The sequence below is a fragment of the Caretta caretta genome, chromosome 5 (genome assembly GCF_965140235.1).
Source record: "Caretta caretta isolate rCarCar2 chromosome 5, rCarCar1.hap1, whole genome shotgun sequence".
Classification (NCBI taxonomy): Eukaryota; Metazoa; Chordata; order Testudines; family Cheloniidae; genus Caretta; species Caretta caretta.
The window spans coordinates 56,112,577-56,130,355 of NC_134210.1; positions in this window are offsets into that span (position 1 = coordinate 56,112,577).

Below are 17,779 nucleotides of genomic sequence, written 5' to 3' on the forward strand. Positions count from 1 at the left end.
CCTATGACTGCCATGCTGCCAGCCACTATTTTTAGCAGGTGAACAGGGCATTGGAAGTAGGGGAAGGGGGAATGGTCACTGGGCAGGAGAGATGCAGGGAGCAGAAAGGAAAAATAGGTAGATGAGTGTGTACCTTCCATGGGATGGGCTTGTAAATAGTTGGTTGTATCTTTAGCATGAGATAGAAGCAAATTGCCTTGCTGGACCAGCTGCCATTTAAAAAATGTGTAAGGGGCAGGGTGCAAGCAGACAGCATTGTTCCTGGGAGAGAGGAAAACAGGGGCTGGATATTAAGAATCCCTCCTAGTTCACATCCACCAAAAACTGCAACCATGCAGCTGCACAGCAGTATAGTATAATAATAAATTGTGAACATAGATACTTCTTTGCTGAGGGTCCCACCATGGGATCTGCCTCCTCAATCCTGGACTGGGTTTCTGGCTGGGAATCAACCCACTTCCCACATGGCCACCCTGAGGGTCCCGAGTCCTGAAAAGATCCTGGTTTTCCAGGGAAAGCTCTTCACTGTCCTCTTCACAGTCCCCCTCTGATTACACTTGTCCTCCTGGGGCAGGGAAGGGAAGGGGGCCACATGGTCCACAACCTCCTTTGGCTTGCCCAGCACCTCAAAAAAGGTGACAGGTAAATTTCTGTGACTGAACTGTTTCCTGGAATCCCTGTGTGGGATAACAGTTGGAGGACTGCCAAAGTAGCATGCAGTGTTGTAGCCGTGTTGGTCCCTGAATATTAGAGACACAAGGTGGATGAGGTAATCTCTCTTATTGGACCTACTTTGGTTGGTGAGAGAGACAAGCTTTTCACTTTACCCAGAGCTCTTCTTCAGATCTGGGACATGTAGTCAGTATCACAGCTAAACACAAGGTGGAACAGATTGTTTACCAAGAGGACAGTTATTTGGTCCCTGAAGTCAAACCTCCAGGTAATAATCAAACCAGCAGACAAAGGGGGTGCCATTGTAGTCTTCAACCATGGTGTTTACATTAACAAGGCCAACAGACAGACAATTCAACACCACCTATTATAAAGAACTCAAAGACAACCCCAAACCACACTTGGCCCAGAAATTTAAGGTTATCAAATCATTTCCCAAATTACAAGAGAAACTCTAAAACCTTATCCCCTATGAACCCACCATAGAGGCCTTCTACATACTTCCAAGATGCACAAACAAGGGAACCCAGGCAGACCTATCATACCTGTTCATGGCATTCTTTCTGAAGAAATATCAGGACTTGCAGAAGCCATCCTCAAACCACTCACCACACAAAAGGCCAGCTTCCCCAGGACAAAAATTGACTTCCTCCAGAAATACGGTATAATTAACAACCTCCCTCGGAACATCCCTGCCACTATGGATGCCACTTCCCAATACACCAACATCCTTCACAGTGATGAGATCATGGCTTGCCTCAAATATCTACAAAACAATAGACAGTACTCAAATATCCACCCTAAATACATCACCAGACTCATCTATTTCCTCCTCACTCATAACAATAAAACACTTTGTCCAAACCATAGGAACAGCCACGGATACTCGGATGGCTCCCCAATACATCAATCTCCTCATGGACCACTTTAAGAATTTATGGACAAATGAACCACAAAACCAATGATATATATTGATAGTTTCAGCTCTAGATAGAGGACCTAACCTCCCCCACAGATTGCTACCACAAATTTCAATAACTACCACCCATTCATTAAACTCACTCTGGAATCCTAGATAACTATATACAAAAAAACCACGAATCACCACATCTGCCTTCACAGATCCAGTTACCACCCCAAACACACGAAGAAATTTTAACAGCGAGGCAGAAAGATGCCACTGAATATGCTCCAAGGAGAAAGTCCAGGATGTACACCTTAACATGCTTAAAACCACCTTCACGAAACAAGGACACTCTACCAAGGAAGTAGACATTACATTGACAAACATTGCATCATGGAATGTGCCAACCAAATACCCTGTATGGGTTCCAGTGTGCAGTAGTAAGTGACAACTAGGAGGGTGATGTTGAAAGAGGGGGGTCTTACTGAACAATTAGAGCCCATACTAAATGGGGACCACATCCTGAAAAATCTTTCAGGAACCCCCTCTTCTGGCCTTCAAACAATTCCCCAGTCTCTCCAAGCTCATCATCAGAAGCAAGCTCCCCACAGACCGGAGCACATCAATTCAAAGGGGCACCAGACCCTGCCAGAACAGATGCAAAACCTGTAGATATGTTTCCACTAGTATGACCACCACAACACACCTTTCAAGATACCTGGGTCCTACACATGCCTATCACAACATATGGTACGTCTTGTCCCATTCATTAAATGCCCCCAGCAACTATGTCTGTCTGGTTTCATCCACAATCACTTTACTCTTGAATGTATTCACACTGAAAAATGATAAGATAAAACATATTACCCATGGGAGAACACTTTTCACAAAGCGATCACTCCATATCTGATCTTTCAATACTCATCCTCAAAGGAAATCTGCACAACACTTGAAACAATGAGCCCGAGAGCTTAAATTCATAACTTTGCTAGACACTAAAAATTTTGGACTGAACAGAGAAACTAGATTTATGGCTCTTTATAACAATGTAATGAGTTCTGCAGAGACAGACTTCCCCCAGCTTGGGTCCTTGAGGCAAGGAGTCAGAATTTTGTTGATAACAGAATGATTAACAGGTAATTAAGATAAAAAGGGCTGTTATCATGATTCCTAAAGTTAAATGATCTGTTCCAAGCTTAGTGAACTGCAAAAAAAGTAAGGAGACTAAATGGTAGGAACTAATTGTAGATTTTTCAACAATTGTTACTACGTTTTGAATCAAAACAAAGTTACTATTTTTTGAGACAATAACTGATTTTTTTAGACAAAGTAAATGCAGTAGATCTAATCCACCGGGATGTCAGTAAAGCATTTGATATAGTTCCACGTCAGAAATTAGTTAAATTGGAGAAGATGGGGATTAATATGAGAACTGAAAGGTGGATAAGGAACTGGATGATTATAATGGGTCAAACTGAAAGGTGAACTGTCAGGCTAGAGGGAGGTTACTAGTAGAAGTGCTCAGGGATCAGTCTTGGGACCAATCATATTTAAACATTTTTATTACTGATCTTAGCATACTCCCAGTTTTTATGCCAATAAAATTTGTGGATGCCAAAATTGAGAGGTACAGCCAATATGGATACATACAAGAAGATCTGGATGACCTTGTAAATTGGAGTAATAGAAATAGGATGATATTTAATAGTGCAAAGTGTAAGGTCATGCATTTAGGGACTAACAAGAATTTTGCTATAAGCTAGGGACTTATCAGTTGGAAGCGACAGAAGAGAACGACCTGGATATAGTTGTTGATCACAGGATGATTATGAGCCATCAGTGTGATGCAGCCATGAAAAAAAGCTAACATGGCCCTGGGGTGCATCAGGCAAAGTATTTCCAGTCGAGACACAGAAGCGTTAGTACCATTATACAAGGCATTGGTGAGACTTCATCTGGAGAATTGTGTGCAATTCTGGTCTCCCATGTTTAGGAAAGATTAAATCAAACAGGAACAGGTACAGAGAAGGGCTACTAGGATGATATGAGGCACGGAAAACCTACCTTATGAGAGGAGACTCAAAGTGCTTGGCTTGTTTAGCCTAACCAAAATAAGGCTGAGGAGAGATATGACTGCTCTCTATAAATACATCAGAGGATAAAGACCAGGAGGGAAAGGAGCTATTTAAGTTAAGCATCAATGTGGACCCCAGAACAAATGGATCTACACCGGCCATCAACAAGTTTAGGCTCAAAATTAGGTGAAGGTTACTAACCATCAGAGGAGTGAAGTTCTGCAGTAGCCCCCTTAAGGGGAGCAGTGGAAAAACCTAACTGGCTTAAAGACTGAGCTTGATAAGTTTATGGAGGGGTGTCATAAATATAAAGGGAAGGGTAAACCCCTTTAAAATCCCTCCTGGCCAGAGGGAAAATCCTCTCACCTGTAAAGGGTTAAGAAGCTAAAGGTAACCTCGCTGGCACCTGACCAAAATGACCAATGAGGAGACAAGATACTTTCAAAAGCTGGGAGGAGGGAGAGAAACAAAGGGTCTCTGTCTGTCTATAGGCTGCTTTTGTCGGGGATAGACCAGAAATGGAGTCTTAGAACTTTTAGTAAGTAATCTAGCTAGGTATGTGTTAGATTATGATTTCTTTAAACGGCTGAGAAAAGAATTGTGCTGAATAGAATAACTATTTCTGTCTGTGTATCTTTTTTGTAACCTAAGGTTTTGACTAGAGGGATTCTCTGTTTTGAATCTAATTACCCTGTAAGGTATCTACTATCCTGATTTTAGAGGGGTGATTTACTCTATTTCTATTAAAAGTCTTTTTGTAAGAAAACTGAATACTTTTTCATTGTTCTCAGATCCAAGGGTTTGGGTCTGTGGTCACCTATGCAAATTGGTGAGGCTTTGTATCCAACATTTCCCAGGAAAGGGGGGGGGTGCAAGTGTTGGGAGGATTGTTCATTGTTCTTAAGATCCAAGGGTCTGGGTCTGTAGTCACCTAGGCAAATTGGTGAGGCTTTTTACCAAACCTTGTCCAGGAAGTGGGGTACAAGGTTTTGGGAAGTATTTGGGGGGAAGACGTTTCCAAACAGCTCTTCCCCAGTAACCAGTATTTGTTTGGTGGTGGTAGTGGCCAATCCAAGGACAAGGGGTTGAATATTTTGTACCTTGGGGAAGTTTTGACCTAAGCTGGTAAAGATAAGCTTAGGAGGTTTTCATGCAGGTCCCCACATCTGTACCCTAGCGTTCAGAGTGGGGGAGGAACCTTGACAAGGGGGATGGTATTACAGGACTGCCTATAATTGTGTGTGGCCCCTCAGCAACTTCCTGTAGCAAAAATCCCCAGTGGCTGGAGCTGAGACACGAGTGAGTTATTACGGACAATTCTTTCCCTGATATTTTCCTGGTGGATCTTGCCCACATGTTCAGTGTGTAACTAATCACTATATTAATGGTCAGGAAGAAATTTCCCCTGGGTCAGATTGGCAGAGACCCTGGCAGTTTTTGGCTTCCTCTGCAGCAGTGGCTCTCAACCTTTCCAGACTACTGTATCCCTTTCAGGAGTCTGATTTGTCTTGCATACCCCCAAGTTTCACCTCACTTAAAAATTGAGCCTCAGGATGTGCTTCCCCACCCACAGGGAGGATGGAACTCATGCCTGCTTGGTGTGACTCTGTCCCACTCTAGTGGTGGGTAGGCCAGGTAGAGATGGCAGAGTATGCTACAGGATTGGTTAAGTGAGAAGTGTCTTTCAGCTCAGGCAGTAGCATCACATGCATTAAGCTCAAGAGGTCTCACATTTGAGCACAGCCACCGACAACTGGTGTCTGTCAGCATTACGCTATTTAAAACTTAGGTTTAATAGAAACATTAAAATCATTTGTGTTTTTGTAATTGAGATGCCCTGCACCCCCACGTTCATCCTTATATGAGTGTGTGTGGTCTCCAATGCAAAGTTTGTCATGTCGGGTGTCTTCAGAAGGCTCATGATGAACTGAGCATTGTTGTTACAGTAATATTATAGGTTATAATTTCATGTATATAGTTATGAGGCTGAAAATGTGTCTTCATGGCTTAAAACAAGCTGTGCCACAGGTCTTTTATTGCAACATAGGCACACCCTGAGGCACTCTGAAGACAGGGAAATGGACATGTGTCTGACAGGGACATTAATGGAATGAACAACAATTATATATAAATAAAATTTAGACAGTGGTTGTCAGCACTAGAGTTGGCCCTGCCACCAAGTACCTTTGCCCTCAAAACTAGCTTTGAACACTTCACTTTGTAAGCATGGAATCAAACCTGGATCCAGATACCAATTGTGCCAAATCAGAGCCTTCTTTCAGCACTCCTACAAACTTTGGAAGGAAAGGGTTTCAAATATAGATCTGAATTTTGCCACTTGTGACTAGTCTAGTACGTTATGACATGGATTTCAGCTAGGAGTAAGAAGCTGGAGTGGCTATTTCATGCCACTAGGGTGCATGGTTTTCCTTATTAATCTAGTTTCATTACCAGGCACTGCCACTAACATCTTTGGGAACAAAATACCACGGTGTGTGGAGTGTGGTCAGATATAACTTAAGTGGGTAGCGGACCAACTTGCAAAGTGCACTCTCCAGATTGCTATCTAGAGTTAGAAAAGAAGTGAAGTTAGCTAGCCACTGATTTGGAATTCCAGTTATAAGTTCTGGCCTAAGATTTTTTCATCTAGCAGGATTTGAGAAACTCCTTGAAGTGACAGTTCTTTATTCTGATTTGATATTCACAATCTCTTCCTGATACAGTAGCAAATGCAGAATCATATAATGCTGGTTAACAAAGCATATAATACCATACAGATGAAAAAGTACCTCTTTTCTAGTCTAGAAAAAATATATACTTGGAAAATACAACTAAAGCCTGGGCTTCTCTTTCATGTGTATGCATTATATAGCAAGCATGGTATGTTAGTGAATGCACTGAGCATTACTGTAATGAAACATCTATTTGTGTCCTTGTATAAGAACCTTCTTGTTAAACATTTGGACAGGTCTATATGTTTTGGCCTGTAGTATATAGGAGCTCTGTTCCTAAAAGGAAAAAAATGTGAGTTACTTTTACACTGGTGAACTACAAAGTTTCCAGTGAAGCTGGTTGGTTGATTGATTGAGTCTCCCTTAATGTGTAGTGAAGGTTTAGACCTAGTTATCTTTTTTTAAAATGTTTCTTTATTTTCCAGCAAACTGTTAGATATTCTTAGACTGCAAAAGCATTAAATGGATTGTATCACAGAGCTCCAATTAAAAGCAGTTAATGGTGTGTAGCTAAATCTCTGTGGCTAACTACAGCTAAAATGCTGAAATTTTAGCGTGGGCTTAATTAGTGGTATTTGATCCAATATTTACTCAAGTCAACAAAAAGACTTCCATTGACATCTACAGCAGCTTGATCAGGCCTGGAATTTCTTCCTTTTTAACACTAGTATAGACCTAGGTTTTAGCTTTTTGCCCTTCTTCTGCAAATCATCCAAACAATTACCAGTCTTTAAAAGTACACAGCCACTTGCTAAATCTCTCTCAATAGGAGTAAATATCTAGCAATGTCAAGAAGAAGACTGTAGCATCATATTCACCATACTAGAGTTCTCTAATCACCACCATTGGATTACAATTAAATTAGCTCCTTGCACATCTGCATTAATTCACCTTCTTTCTTTTGTGCAATTAACTGTTTTGTTAATATATATTCTCCCCATAAAGGAAGAAGAATTTGTAATTGTATTCAATTTATGTCAAACTGCACATACACGTGCATTCTTATTCAGTATAAATATATACATAGATAAGTATCCTTATGATTATTACATAATTTCTCAATACTAGGCAATATGGACAAAAGTGTCAGAAGTGACAGGTGATTTTGGATGCTGTCATAAATATAAAGGGAAGGGTAAACCCCTTTAAAATCCCTCCTGACCAGAGGAAAAATCCTCTCACCTGTAAAGGGTTAAGAAGCTAAAGGTAACCTTGCTGGCACCTGACCAAAATGATCAGTGAGGAGACAAGATACTTTCAAAAGCTGGGAGGAGGGAAACAAAGGGTCTCTGTCTGTCTATAGGCTGCTTTTGCTGGGGATAGACCCGGAATGGAGTCTTAGAACTTTAGTAAGTAATCTAGCTAGGTATGTGTTAGATTATGATTTCTTTAAATGGCTGAGAAAACAATTGTGCTGAATAGAATAACTATTTCTGTCTGTGTGTCTTTTTTGTAACTTAAGGTTTTGCCTAGAGGGATTCTCTATGTTTTGAATCTAATTACCCTGTAAGGTATCTACTATCCTGATTTTAGAGGGGTGATTTACTCTATTTCTATTAAAAGTCTTCTTGTAAGAAAACTGAATGCTTTTTCATTGTTCTCAGATCCAAGGGTTTGGGTCTGTGGTCACCTATGCAAATTGGTGAGGATTTTCACCAAACCTTTCCCAGGAAGTGGGGTGCAAGGGTTGGGAGAATTTTGCGGGGAAAGACGTGTCCAAACTACATTTCCCAGTAAACCCAGTTAGAGTTTGGTGGTGGCAGTGGTTATTCCAAGGACAAAAGATAACATTAATTTGTACCTTGGGGAAGTTTTAACCTAAGCTGGTAAAAGTAAGCTTAGGAGGTTTTCATGCAGCTCCCCACATCTGTACCCTAGAGTTCAGAGTGGGGGAGGAACCTTGACAGATGCCCACTTTGAAGAAGCCTGATTTCATTAGTGTGGCCACTCAGCACTTTCTGAAAAGAAATCAGACTCCATAACCGAGGCACTTGTCACTTTTCAAAATCTTAGCCTCTGACACTAAGGCCACATCTACACTACAGATTTATAATGGTATAACTATCTTACTCAGGGATGTTAAAAAACAAAACAAAAAATCTACAGCCCTGAGTGATGTAATTATACTGACCTAACCCCTAGTTTAGACAGCGCTATGTCAGCAGTAGAGCCTCTTCTGTCGACATAGTTAATCCAGCTCTCAAAGAGGTGGATTAACTATGTTCATGAGAGAAGCTCTCCCATCAGCAGAGGAGCATCTTCATTTAAGTGATTTTCAATTCACTACTGACCAAGGCAGCATTTTAAGATATTGCAGCATGGGCTAGCCACAGAAGGTAACAACCAGGGGTGGGCTTGTATGGGGGTGGCTAACCCATGCTATTATCAGTTTTTGGCCTTAAGAGTTTTGGCCTTGCTAAGCACTAGGGAACCAGAAGGCTCAGGGGACTAGTTGTAGAATCTTGCACATCTTAGATGGTTTGGCAGCAGCCCAGGTCAGTAGTGAATTGAAAATCATTACCTGAGTGATCAGAAAGCATAAAGTGAATTTGTGGTATCAGTTCAGATGTCACTGGACATGTGTTTTAAAAAAATAATAATAAGGACCAACATCTCACTACACCCCTTCACTAGTCTCAGCAGAGGTCAAGGATGATTGGCATGGACATTTCATAACCCTCCATCCCCTAGAAGCATTCTTGCCAGAACAATGTCATTTTGGGGTGGCAGAGTGAGAAAATTTGAATTGTTGCAGCCTAGACTGTAACTATCATGTGCTAACTAGAGGACATTACAGCCATACAGACCTCTTCAGATTCCAAAATTTCCAAAGGTTCTTGCTTTACTGAGGCTTCTTCCAAAAGTGGTTTTGTGTGTCTCAGGCCTCTGGTATGAGGGAATCTGATTTTGGTTAAATGGGGATACTGGTATAAATAAACTGAGCACTGTCTTTTTTTAAGAAATACTATACATATCATTCTATGTCCAGGGGGCAGCACACAGTGTTCAGTTTGCTTATATTACTCCTGGGGGAATTCTGTGCCACTGCACAGTGCAGAGTTTTGCAGAAATTAATGTTGTGCAGGCAGAATTTCCTTTCCCACCCACCCACAGAAATAGGCTGCAGTGCTTCTGGCTGACTCTAGAGGCTGTTGGACCTGACAGAGCCCAGCTTGCACATAGAAGACACTGTCTGAAGGAGGGGGAAGAGAGCTAGAGGGTTCCTGGCAGCTGCAGTACCCAGCACACCCTCAGGGAAGGAGATGGTAGCATGCAGGAAACTCCATGCAAATCTGGGACCAAGCATCAGGCTGTTTCGCCCTCTGGATCCCTTGGCTCTTGGGGCAAGTGTCTGAGCTCTGTGGGGAGGGTATCTGGGCCTGGAGGGGGCCCTGTGACTGGGCTCTGGGAGGGAGGAAGTTTGGGTGTTTTGGCTGGGGGGGCACTGTGGCTGGGCTCACGGGGAAGGGGAGGGATTGTGAGTGTCTGGCCCCCCAGCTGGGCTCTGGGAAGGGAGGGGGCAGAGAAACAGGAAGTGGATTGTCTTAAGGGTTTCTTTAACTCTCTACTCCTGTGGAAATTTGTGGGTGTGTCTGTATTGTCAGAGACACTTTAACAGGTATTTTGAAATAAATTGCCAAAATAATTGAAGCTGTTATTTTGACAAATGTTATTTGTCAAATCTTGCAGGATTTTAAAATATTGTGTGCAGAATTTAATTTTTTGGCACAGAATGCCCTCAGGAGTATTATATCAGTAACAGCATTGGACAAAATTAGGCATATAGACAAAAGGAACATGAAAGCAAATACACCTAGTAGAGAAATAAGTACAGAACATACTCTGGAAGGGGACAAGAGCCCAGGATGGCTTTAAAGTTTCGTCTGTTCCTCTCACCCCCAGAAACACTGAGCTGGATTCATTCAAAGGACAGACAGTCCAGACACTAATTTTCCCCTATTGTGTAATATTAATGACTAAATCTTACTTATATATTTTACATTAAAAATACTTCTGGTACCAATAACCAAATAGCCAAAAATGTAAAGAGAACTTTCATCTTTATACAGAGTTGCAAAATTAAGTGTTTATTAAGCACTAAATTTTATCAATATAGAAATTTGGTAATTACCACTAGACTTATTTGTAGATGTACATGGGCAGGAACAGTCTCAAAGACCTTACCCACAGACTGAGACCACGAATGAAAACTCGTAAGGCTGGCAGACTGGCACAACATGACCATTGACTAAAAATTGAACAGTGTCAGAACAAATAATCTAAGAATCAGAATTAGTTAAAAGTATTGAAACAAAATGACAGAATCTCTTTTTTTGGAGGGGGGAAGCGGGAGGGAAGACAAAGATAGAACATAGACTCTCCACCTCTAATGGTTTTAATGTGGTGCTGGACTTCCATCGGGTCAATGTTGGGTCAAACTAAAGTGCTGCTGTTGTGGGAAGATCTTTGAAGAGTGCCTTGCAGTTTCTCCTAAACTTAGCTCACACTGATCACTGGTGGAATAGAATTCTTTAACCTTGGGCCTTCCACTGAAAATGCCCTCAAATGCTGAGTGTTTCTACTTCTGGATCATTAGTCATGGTCTCTGGGGATCGTAGCTTGTTACGGTGGTTCAAAGGTGGTGTGGTAGATGCTGAATGAGCTTGGTCTGAGCTTTCATCAGAATCAATTCCTTCAAACACATGTGGAGCTGAACTGGGAGCCACTGAAGGGATGTGCTCTCTTCAGTCATTCCCACTTAGGAGATGGGCTAAAGCCAAATGATCTTGGCCAACACACTGGGGATTGAAATCTGCAGAGCTAAAAGCATGGGCTGCTACAGCTTGAGCTAAAAAGCCAACACTGTAGCTTTAACCACCCATATTTTCTGTAGGTTGAGGGGGGGGCACATGTAACACACACACACAAACACGCCAGTGTGTTACACCTTCATACACGCCAGTGTGTACACCTTCATACACCTTCCGCTCAAGGGTTGAGATCCACAAATTTGTGCCCCCCCCCCCCCGCCCCAACCACTGAGGGACAATGTCACAGAGGAACTGCACATTAGCAGTGTCTCATTGACTGTATGCAGGAGGTCAGTCCATTGAGAAAACGGAATGTGCCACAATAACCAATCATTCAATGTTCTTAAATGGAGTGTTCAGCAAGGAGTGGAGCAAAAGGCTCATTAAGACCGAGTTGAACTCGACACCTCGTGTTGACAAGATTCTCCAATACTTGAACAAACTGTATTGAGTATTATCCTCACCCTTCTCTTTCGTCTCCAGCCTCCAATAACCTCCACTGCCCTAACACACAAAGCAATGATTCTGCATATATGTGAGATCTTCATACATGAGCAGTTCCACAACTCACAGCTATGAAAAGACATGGCTGTAGATATGACCACTTTTCTGTGTTTGGCCCAGATCACCTCAGGATCAAACTAGCCAGTAGAGCTGACAAAGTAGTTGTAAGGAGTTTCTGCACCTCACCGTATAACATATCAGGATCAAATCTGGCCTTTAGCAGCTTGGATAGGATGCATGGACGCAACACAGGATCTGTCAAGAATGGCTAAAGAAATGCCCCAAACAGCTCCCTGTAGAAGCTGCAAGGATTGAAGTGGAAAAAATACAACACCCCCACCCCAAACATCTGCCTATCTTGCAATCAATGAACAAGGGATAGTGGAAGAGCATGAAGTTTGTTTTTTCCATAGTCCCTCTTGCAAGAAGGAACATATAAACCAGAGTTGGGAACATATGAGCACAAGAATCTGTTTATGTTCTCCAAGGATGATTGTGAAAGACAGCCCATTTCCTTTTTATCTGAAGTTTGGACCATGGTTGAGGGAAGCCTTTTTACTTTAACTAAAGAGCTGAACATTTTATTTTCTCTCGTTTGTACATTAAAATCAAACTCCTCAGTGCTCAACCTCCACTACGGTCATGCAGTTTCTACCATCCTGACTACACATAAAAACCACAGTCGTAACAGCGAAACAAAACCCTATTTCAATTATGTGTAGAAAGCAATGGTGCTTAAATCAGACGTATATTTATGAAAGCCATGGGAGGGACTTTACAGCAAGCTTTCTACAAATGTAGTTGCTGTATACTATGTATTTTTAGCATTACCTCTGAGAATCATTTATCACTTCCAGTTTCTCTAAGAAACAGAGCACACTCTATTTCCTTACCGCCTTCATTCCACAGCCTCTAAAGCACTATTCATAACATATTACTACAGTCAGTCATATTCAGGTGATTTTCTTAATTTGTGTTTCTCATATTGAGCCCAAATGTTTAAAAACCTTCCCTTTGCACACACAGTATGAACACATACTGTACATCACATTTATGTATAAGCAAAATCAAAATGAGATATTTGTCTCTGCTAACTAGAATTACCTACTGCATTTCTATCAAGTCATTGCTGGACTTAGCATAATCTATCTGAATCAGTGTTTTCTTCCTGATTTAAATAATGTATTTTAGTTCGGAGGTATTTGTATAGTATGACCTGAGGGCTTTGGAACGATATTTTGAGCTTCAGGTTTAGCATACCAGAAAGCCAAAAATGCAGTGTATTTAGCAGTACCTTCTCTCAATTCTTTTTAGTGAATAGAAAGAAGTCTGACGCTGCACAGAAGATAAACAACTTCTCTTTGAATCTGACTTTTTTCCCCCTCCTTCTTCCCCCTCTCCCCCCCATGAAAAACTACTTGAAAGCTATGGAATCACCTTTCACAACCTTCTATAGCCAACTTTTTTAAATTTGAAGACCTCTTTTTTTCAATTTACATCAGAAGTGCCTGAGTTTGATCTCTCCTGCCACCACGAGGCTAAACCAAAATACATGTGGCCCATGATGTTGTCAGTTTTCTCCCAAAGTGAGTCCATTTTGTTTCACTTAAACAAGGCAAAAACCAGTGAAAGAAATAGAAAAAAAAATAGCCCAATAAAAAAATCTGTGCATACATCAACCTCAGTGTATTATGAGGTCAGCTAATTAGAAGTGTTTCACAGAGACATCTATAATTTTAGCCTGAAAGCTTCAGGATTTTTTTTTTTGCACCAATTTGGCAAGGTGTTTGAAAATGTAATCAACTGGTTGGAAACAAATTCAGCTAAGAAATACGCCTTAATTATAGGAACTTCAAGCCAGTTATCAACTTGGCTTAAAAAAAAAAAAAAGCTTGTTTCTAATTTAATTATTTAGAATGTTATGCCATTGCATCATTAGATGCTACAGTTAAAATGCACCATTTGGGTCAGGGGAGGCAGATACATGGAAAGACTTCCACTAAAAATAAAAAAAATTCAATTAACTCAATGGATTTCTCAAGAGCTTTAGCAAATTGTTTGCTACACAGAGGCAGTAAAAACTGCAAAAACATTGGGAAGAAAAAAATCCTAATAGAAACAAAATACATCTTTTTTTCACTTTGCCATTTGCCTCTGCTCATTACTGCTTTACGTTCGTTCATTCGAACAGGAAGATTGTTTCCTGTAAGTAGTCTTTTGGAGTTTGGGTTTCATTCCTTCCCCCCTTTCCATAAAACAGTAAAACTTACTCAAAACGGAAACATCCATTTCCTTTGTCATCATTTTCAAAATTGCCTAGTGATTTTGAGCACCTAACTTGAAACACCTTAAAGGCTCATGATTTTCAGAGGATGCAGTGCTTAGAACTTCCGGGGTGAGGGGGAGAATTATCCAAGATACCTCAGGTCCAGTATCCAAATAGAGAGCTCCATAATCCCCTTTTTTGAAGGACAAACCCTGCCCCCCCACACACCTAAAAATTGATTTGTCTAATACCCCGATTACTGTAAACCTATAGAAAACAGCTCCAAAAATAGGAGACAAACTGAAAAGAAATGAAAGCCGGTAAAGTCTGAAACAGATATGGAACAAAAAGATTAGGTGAATAGAAATAACTGTTGAAACCTCAAAGCAGACTTTGCAGTTAATTTAAGGAGCACTCTGATTCATTGGTTGTTGGGACTCTGGTATTTCCTACAAGCTAATGTAGAGAAGTACCATTTTCTGAAGTGTAAATGCATAAAGCATTTCTAAACCAGTAATGGAAGACTTTCAGATTATCCATCAAAGAAAATCTAGTGAGAAATAAACCGAATTTGGATGAAATTGAGGTGATTCTGTCATATTAGACACCACTGCCCTCTTCAGTCAGAGAGACTCCCTAACATGTTGATTTTCTACTTTTATTTTAGAACACCTACTCAGTACATTTCATCAATGTATAGGATTGCTTAATATAAATGGAAAGTTTAGAGGAGATTGTAACATTCAGTCTGAATGCAGTGAACAATCGTTCTTTTATAAATAAATAGACAAGTGATATGAGAAGTTAAGCAAATAAAGAACTAGTTTCCTGTAATATGGTTTACTTTTGCTGGTCCAGTGTTGCAGATGAACATATACTAAGCAGACAACTTACATTTGAGACTGACATTTCTCTCACTGGGATAGTAAAATGGAGATATCCATCTCATTTCTGGAAGAAATGGAAAGATTGTAAGATTGTCAAACTCTGAAGAAAAAAATATGATGAAGCATTCCATCTTAAAATAGAGCACTCATAGTTCTGGTTCATTTTAGTACTAAACAAACTTCTGAAAATATGGGATTCTCTAAGAACTTAGGACATGACAAAATTGGTGGCAACTGGTTTATGAAATTACATACAAAATTATGCAAGATGTAGTTTGGAAACCTTTTGCATCCCAGATATTTTGATTCTTTTGCATTACCTGATATTTCAAGAACTGTTTGCAGTGCTGCATAACTAAAACTTGGAAAATCATTTAAAGGTAAAAATGTACACATGCAAATATCTGAAAAGCCATTTTCATGCAATTGCATATGCAAGATTTTTCAAGTTCCAACAGAACGAAAAATGGCCCCAAAAATCCACATGGTGTAAATGCAGGTCTGAGAGCTAGGATGTTAAATTCAATCCACCCCCCACACACACATTCAGTCACTTACTGGGCTTAATAATTCTTTAAACTTTGATAGCCATGTATATAATTTTATTTAGTAAGTGGTAGCTGAAGACGGAACAAGGAGTAATGGTCTCAAGTTGGCGGAGTTGGCGGCTGTGATTGCAGAGCCATTGGCCATTATCTTTGAAAACTCGTGGCAATCGGGGGAAGTTCCGGACGACTGGAAAAAGGCTAATGTAGTGCCCATCTTTAAAAAAGAGAAGAAGGAGGATCCTGGGAACTACAGGCCAGTCAGCCTCACCTCAGTCCCTGGAAAAATCATGGAGCAGGGTCCTCATGGAATCAATCCTGAAGCACTTACACAAGAGGAAAGTGATCAGGAACAGTCAGCATGGATTCACCAAGGGAAGGTCATGCCTGACTAATCTAATCACCTTCTATGATGAGATTACTGGTTCTGTGGATGAAGGGAAAGCAGTGGATGTATTGTTTGACTTTAGCAAAGCTTTTGACACGGTCTCCCACAGTATTCTTGTCAGCAAGTTAAAGAAGTGTGGGCTGGATGAATGGACTATAAGGTGGGTAGAAAGTTGGCTAGATTGTCGGGCTCAACGGGTAGTGATCAATGGCTCCATGTCTAGATGGCAGCTGGTATCAAGTGGAGTGCCCCAAGGGTCGGTCCTGGGGCCGGTTTTGTTCAATATCTTCATAAATGATCTGGAGGATGGTGTGGATTGCACTCTCAGCAAATTTGTGGATGATACTAAACTAGGAGGAGTGGTAGATATGGTGGTAGGTAGGGATAGGATACAGAGGGACCTAGACAAATTGGAGGATTGGGCCAAAAGAAATCTGATGAGGTTCAACAAGGATAAGTGCAGGGTCCTGCACTTAGGACGGAAGAATCCAATGCACTGCTACAGACTAGGGACCGAATGGCTAGCCAGCAGTTCTGCGGAAAAGGACCGAGGGGTGACAGTGGACGAGAAGCTGGATATGAGTCAACAGTGTGCCCTTGTTGCCAAGAAGGCCAATGGCATTTTGGGATGTATAAGTAGGGGTATAGCCAGTAGATCGAGGGACGTGATCGTTCCCGTCTATTCGACATCGGTGAGGCCTCATCTGGAGTACTGTGTCCAGTTTTGGGCCCCACACTACAAGAAGGATGTGGAAAAATTGGAGAGAGTCCAGCAAAGGGCAACAAAAATGATTAGGGGTCTGGAACACATGACTTATGAGGAGAGGCTGAGGGAACTGGGATTGTTTAGTCTGCAGAAGAGAAGGAGGGGGGATTTGATAGCTGCTTTCAACTATCTGAGAGGTGGTTCCAAAGAGGATGATTCTAGACTATTCTCAGTGGTAGCTGATGACAGGACAAGGAGTAATGGTCTCAAGTTGCAGTGGGGGAGGTTTAGGTTGGATATTAGGAAAAACTTTTTCACTAGGAGGGTGGTGAAACACTGGAATGCGTTACCTAGGGAGGTGTGGAATCTCCTTCCTTAGATATTTTTAAGGTCAGGCTTGACAAAGCCCTGGCTGGGATGATTTAATTGGGGATTGGTCCTGCTTTGAGCAGGGGGTTGGACTAGATGACCTCCTGAGGTCCCTTCCAACCCTGATATTCTATGATAAGTGAATATAATCACTTCCATTTTACAGATAGGGAAACTGAAGCTCAGGGAAGGCACAAGTCAGTATTAGAACAAGGATTAGACCCCCCCCCCAAAATCACGATTCCCCAGACAAAGCATAACCCATTCAAATACAATGCCTTCTAACCATATTGCTTAACTTTTCTGAGCCTCAGCTTCTCCAGATGTAAGATGGAGATAGGATTTTGGAAGCCATAAGCCACACAAAGGAAGATGGGTAAATCTTATCTACTTTCAGATTTTGCTTGTGGTAAAAATCATCCATCTAGTTTTACAGATGGATTTATTTATTATTTTGATTCACATTATACTAAAAGGACACCCTTGCCACACATCATAAGAACAAAAATGCAATTAAATAGCAATCTCCAGCAGAACTCAACCTCAACAAAATGCCTCTCTCTCAAACACATCTAAGCCCCATTAACCACTTGCCACAACAACCCACACAAATAGGCACCATACACCACACTGTAAAAAGACTATGGTTATTTCAAACCTTGTTCCAGAGCTCCAGGAAACACATGAGGTGCAGTTACTACACCACTTTTTAGAGGATGGAGTGTCCACCCCTTTGTGCTCAGGCAACTGATACTCAGGGTAGACAGGCCATAGTACAGATCATCCCTGCCCATTATAGGTTACCAGCAACAGTAGCTTTGCACAGTTCTTGCACTTTTTGAGTGCAAGAAGTGCAGCTGTGCCTTGGCCCTGCATAGGCATGCAAGGCAACAGACTCCTTGCATTCTCTCTAATTTTCC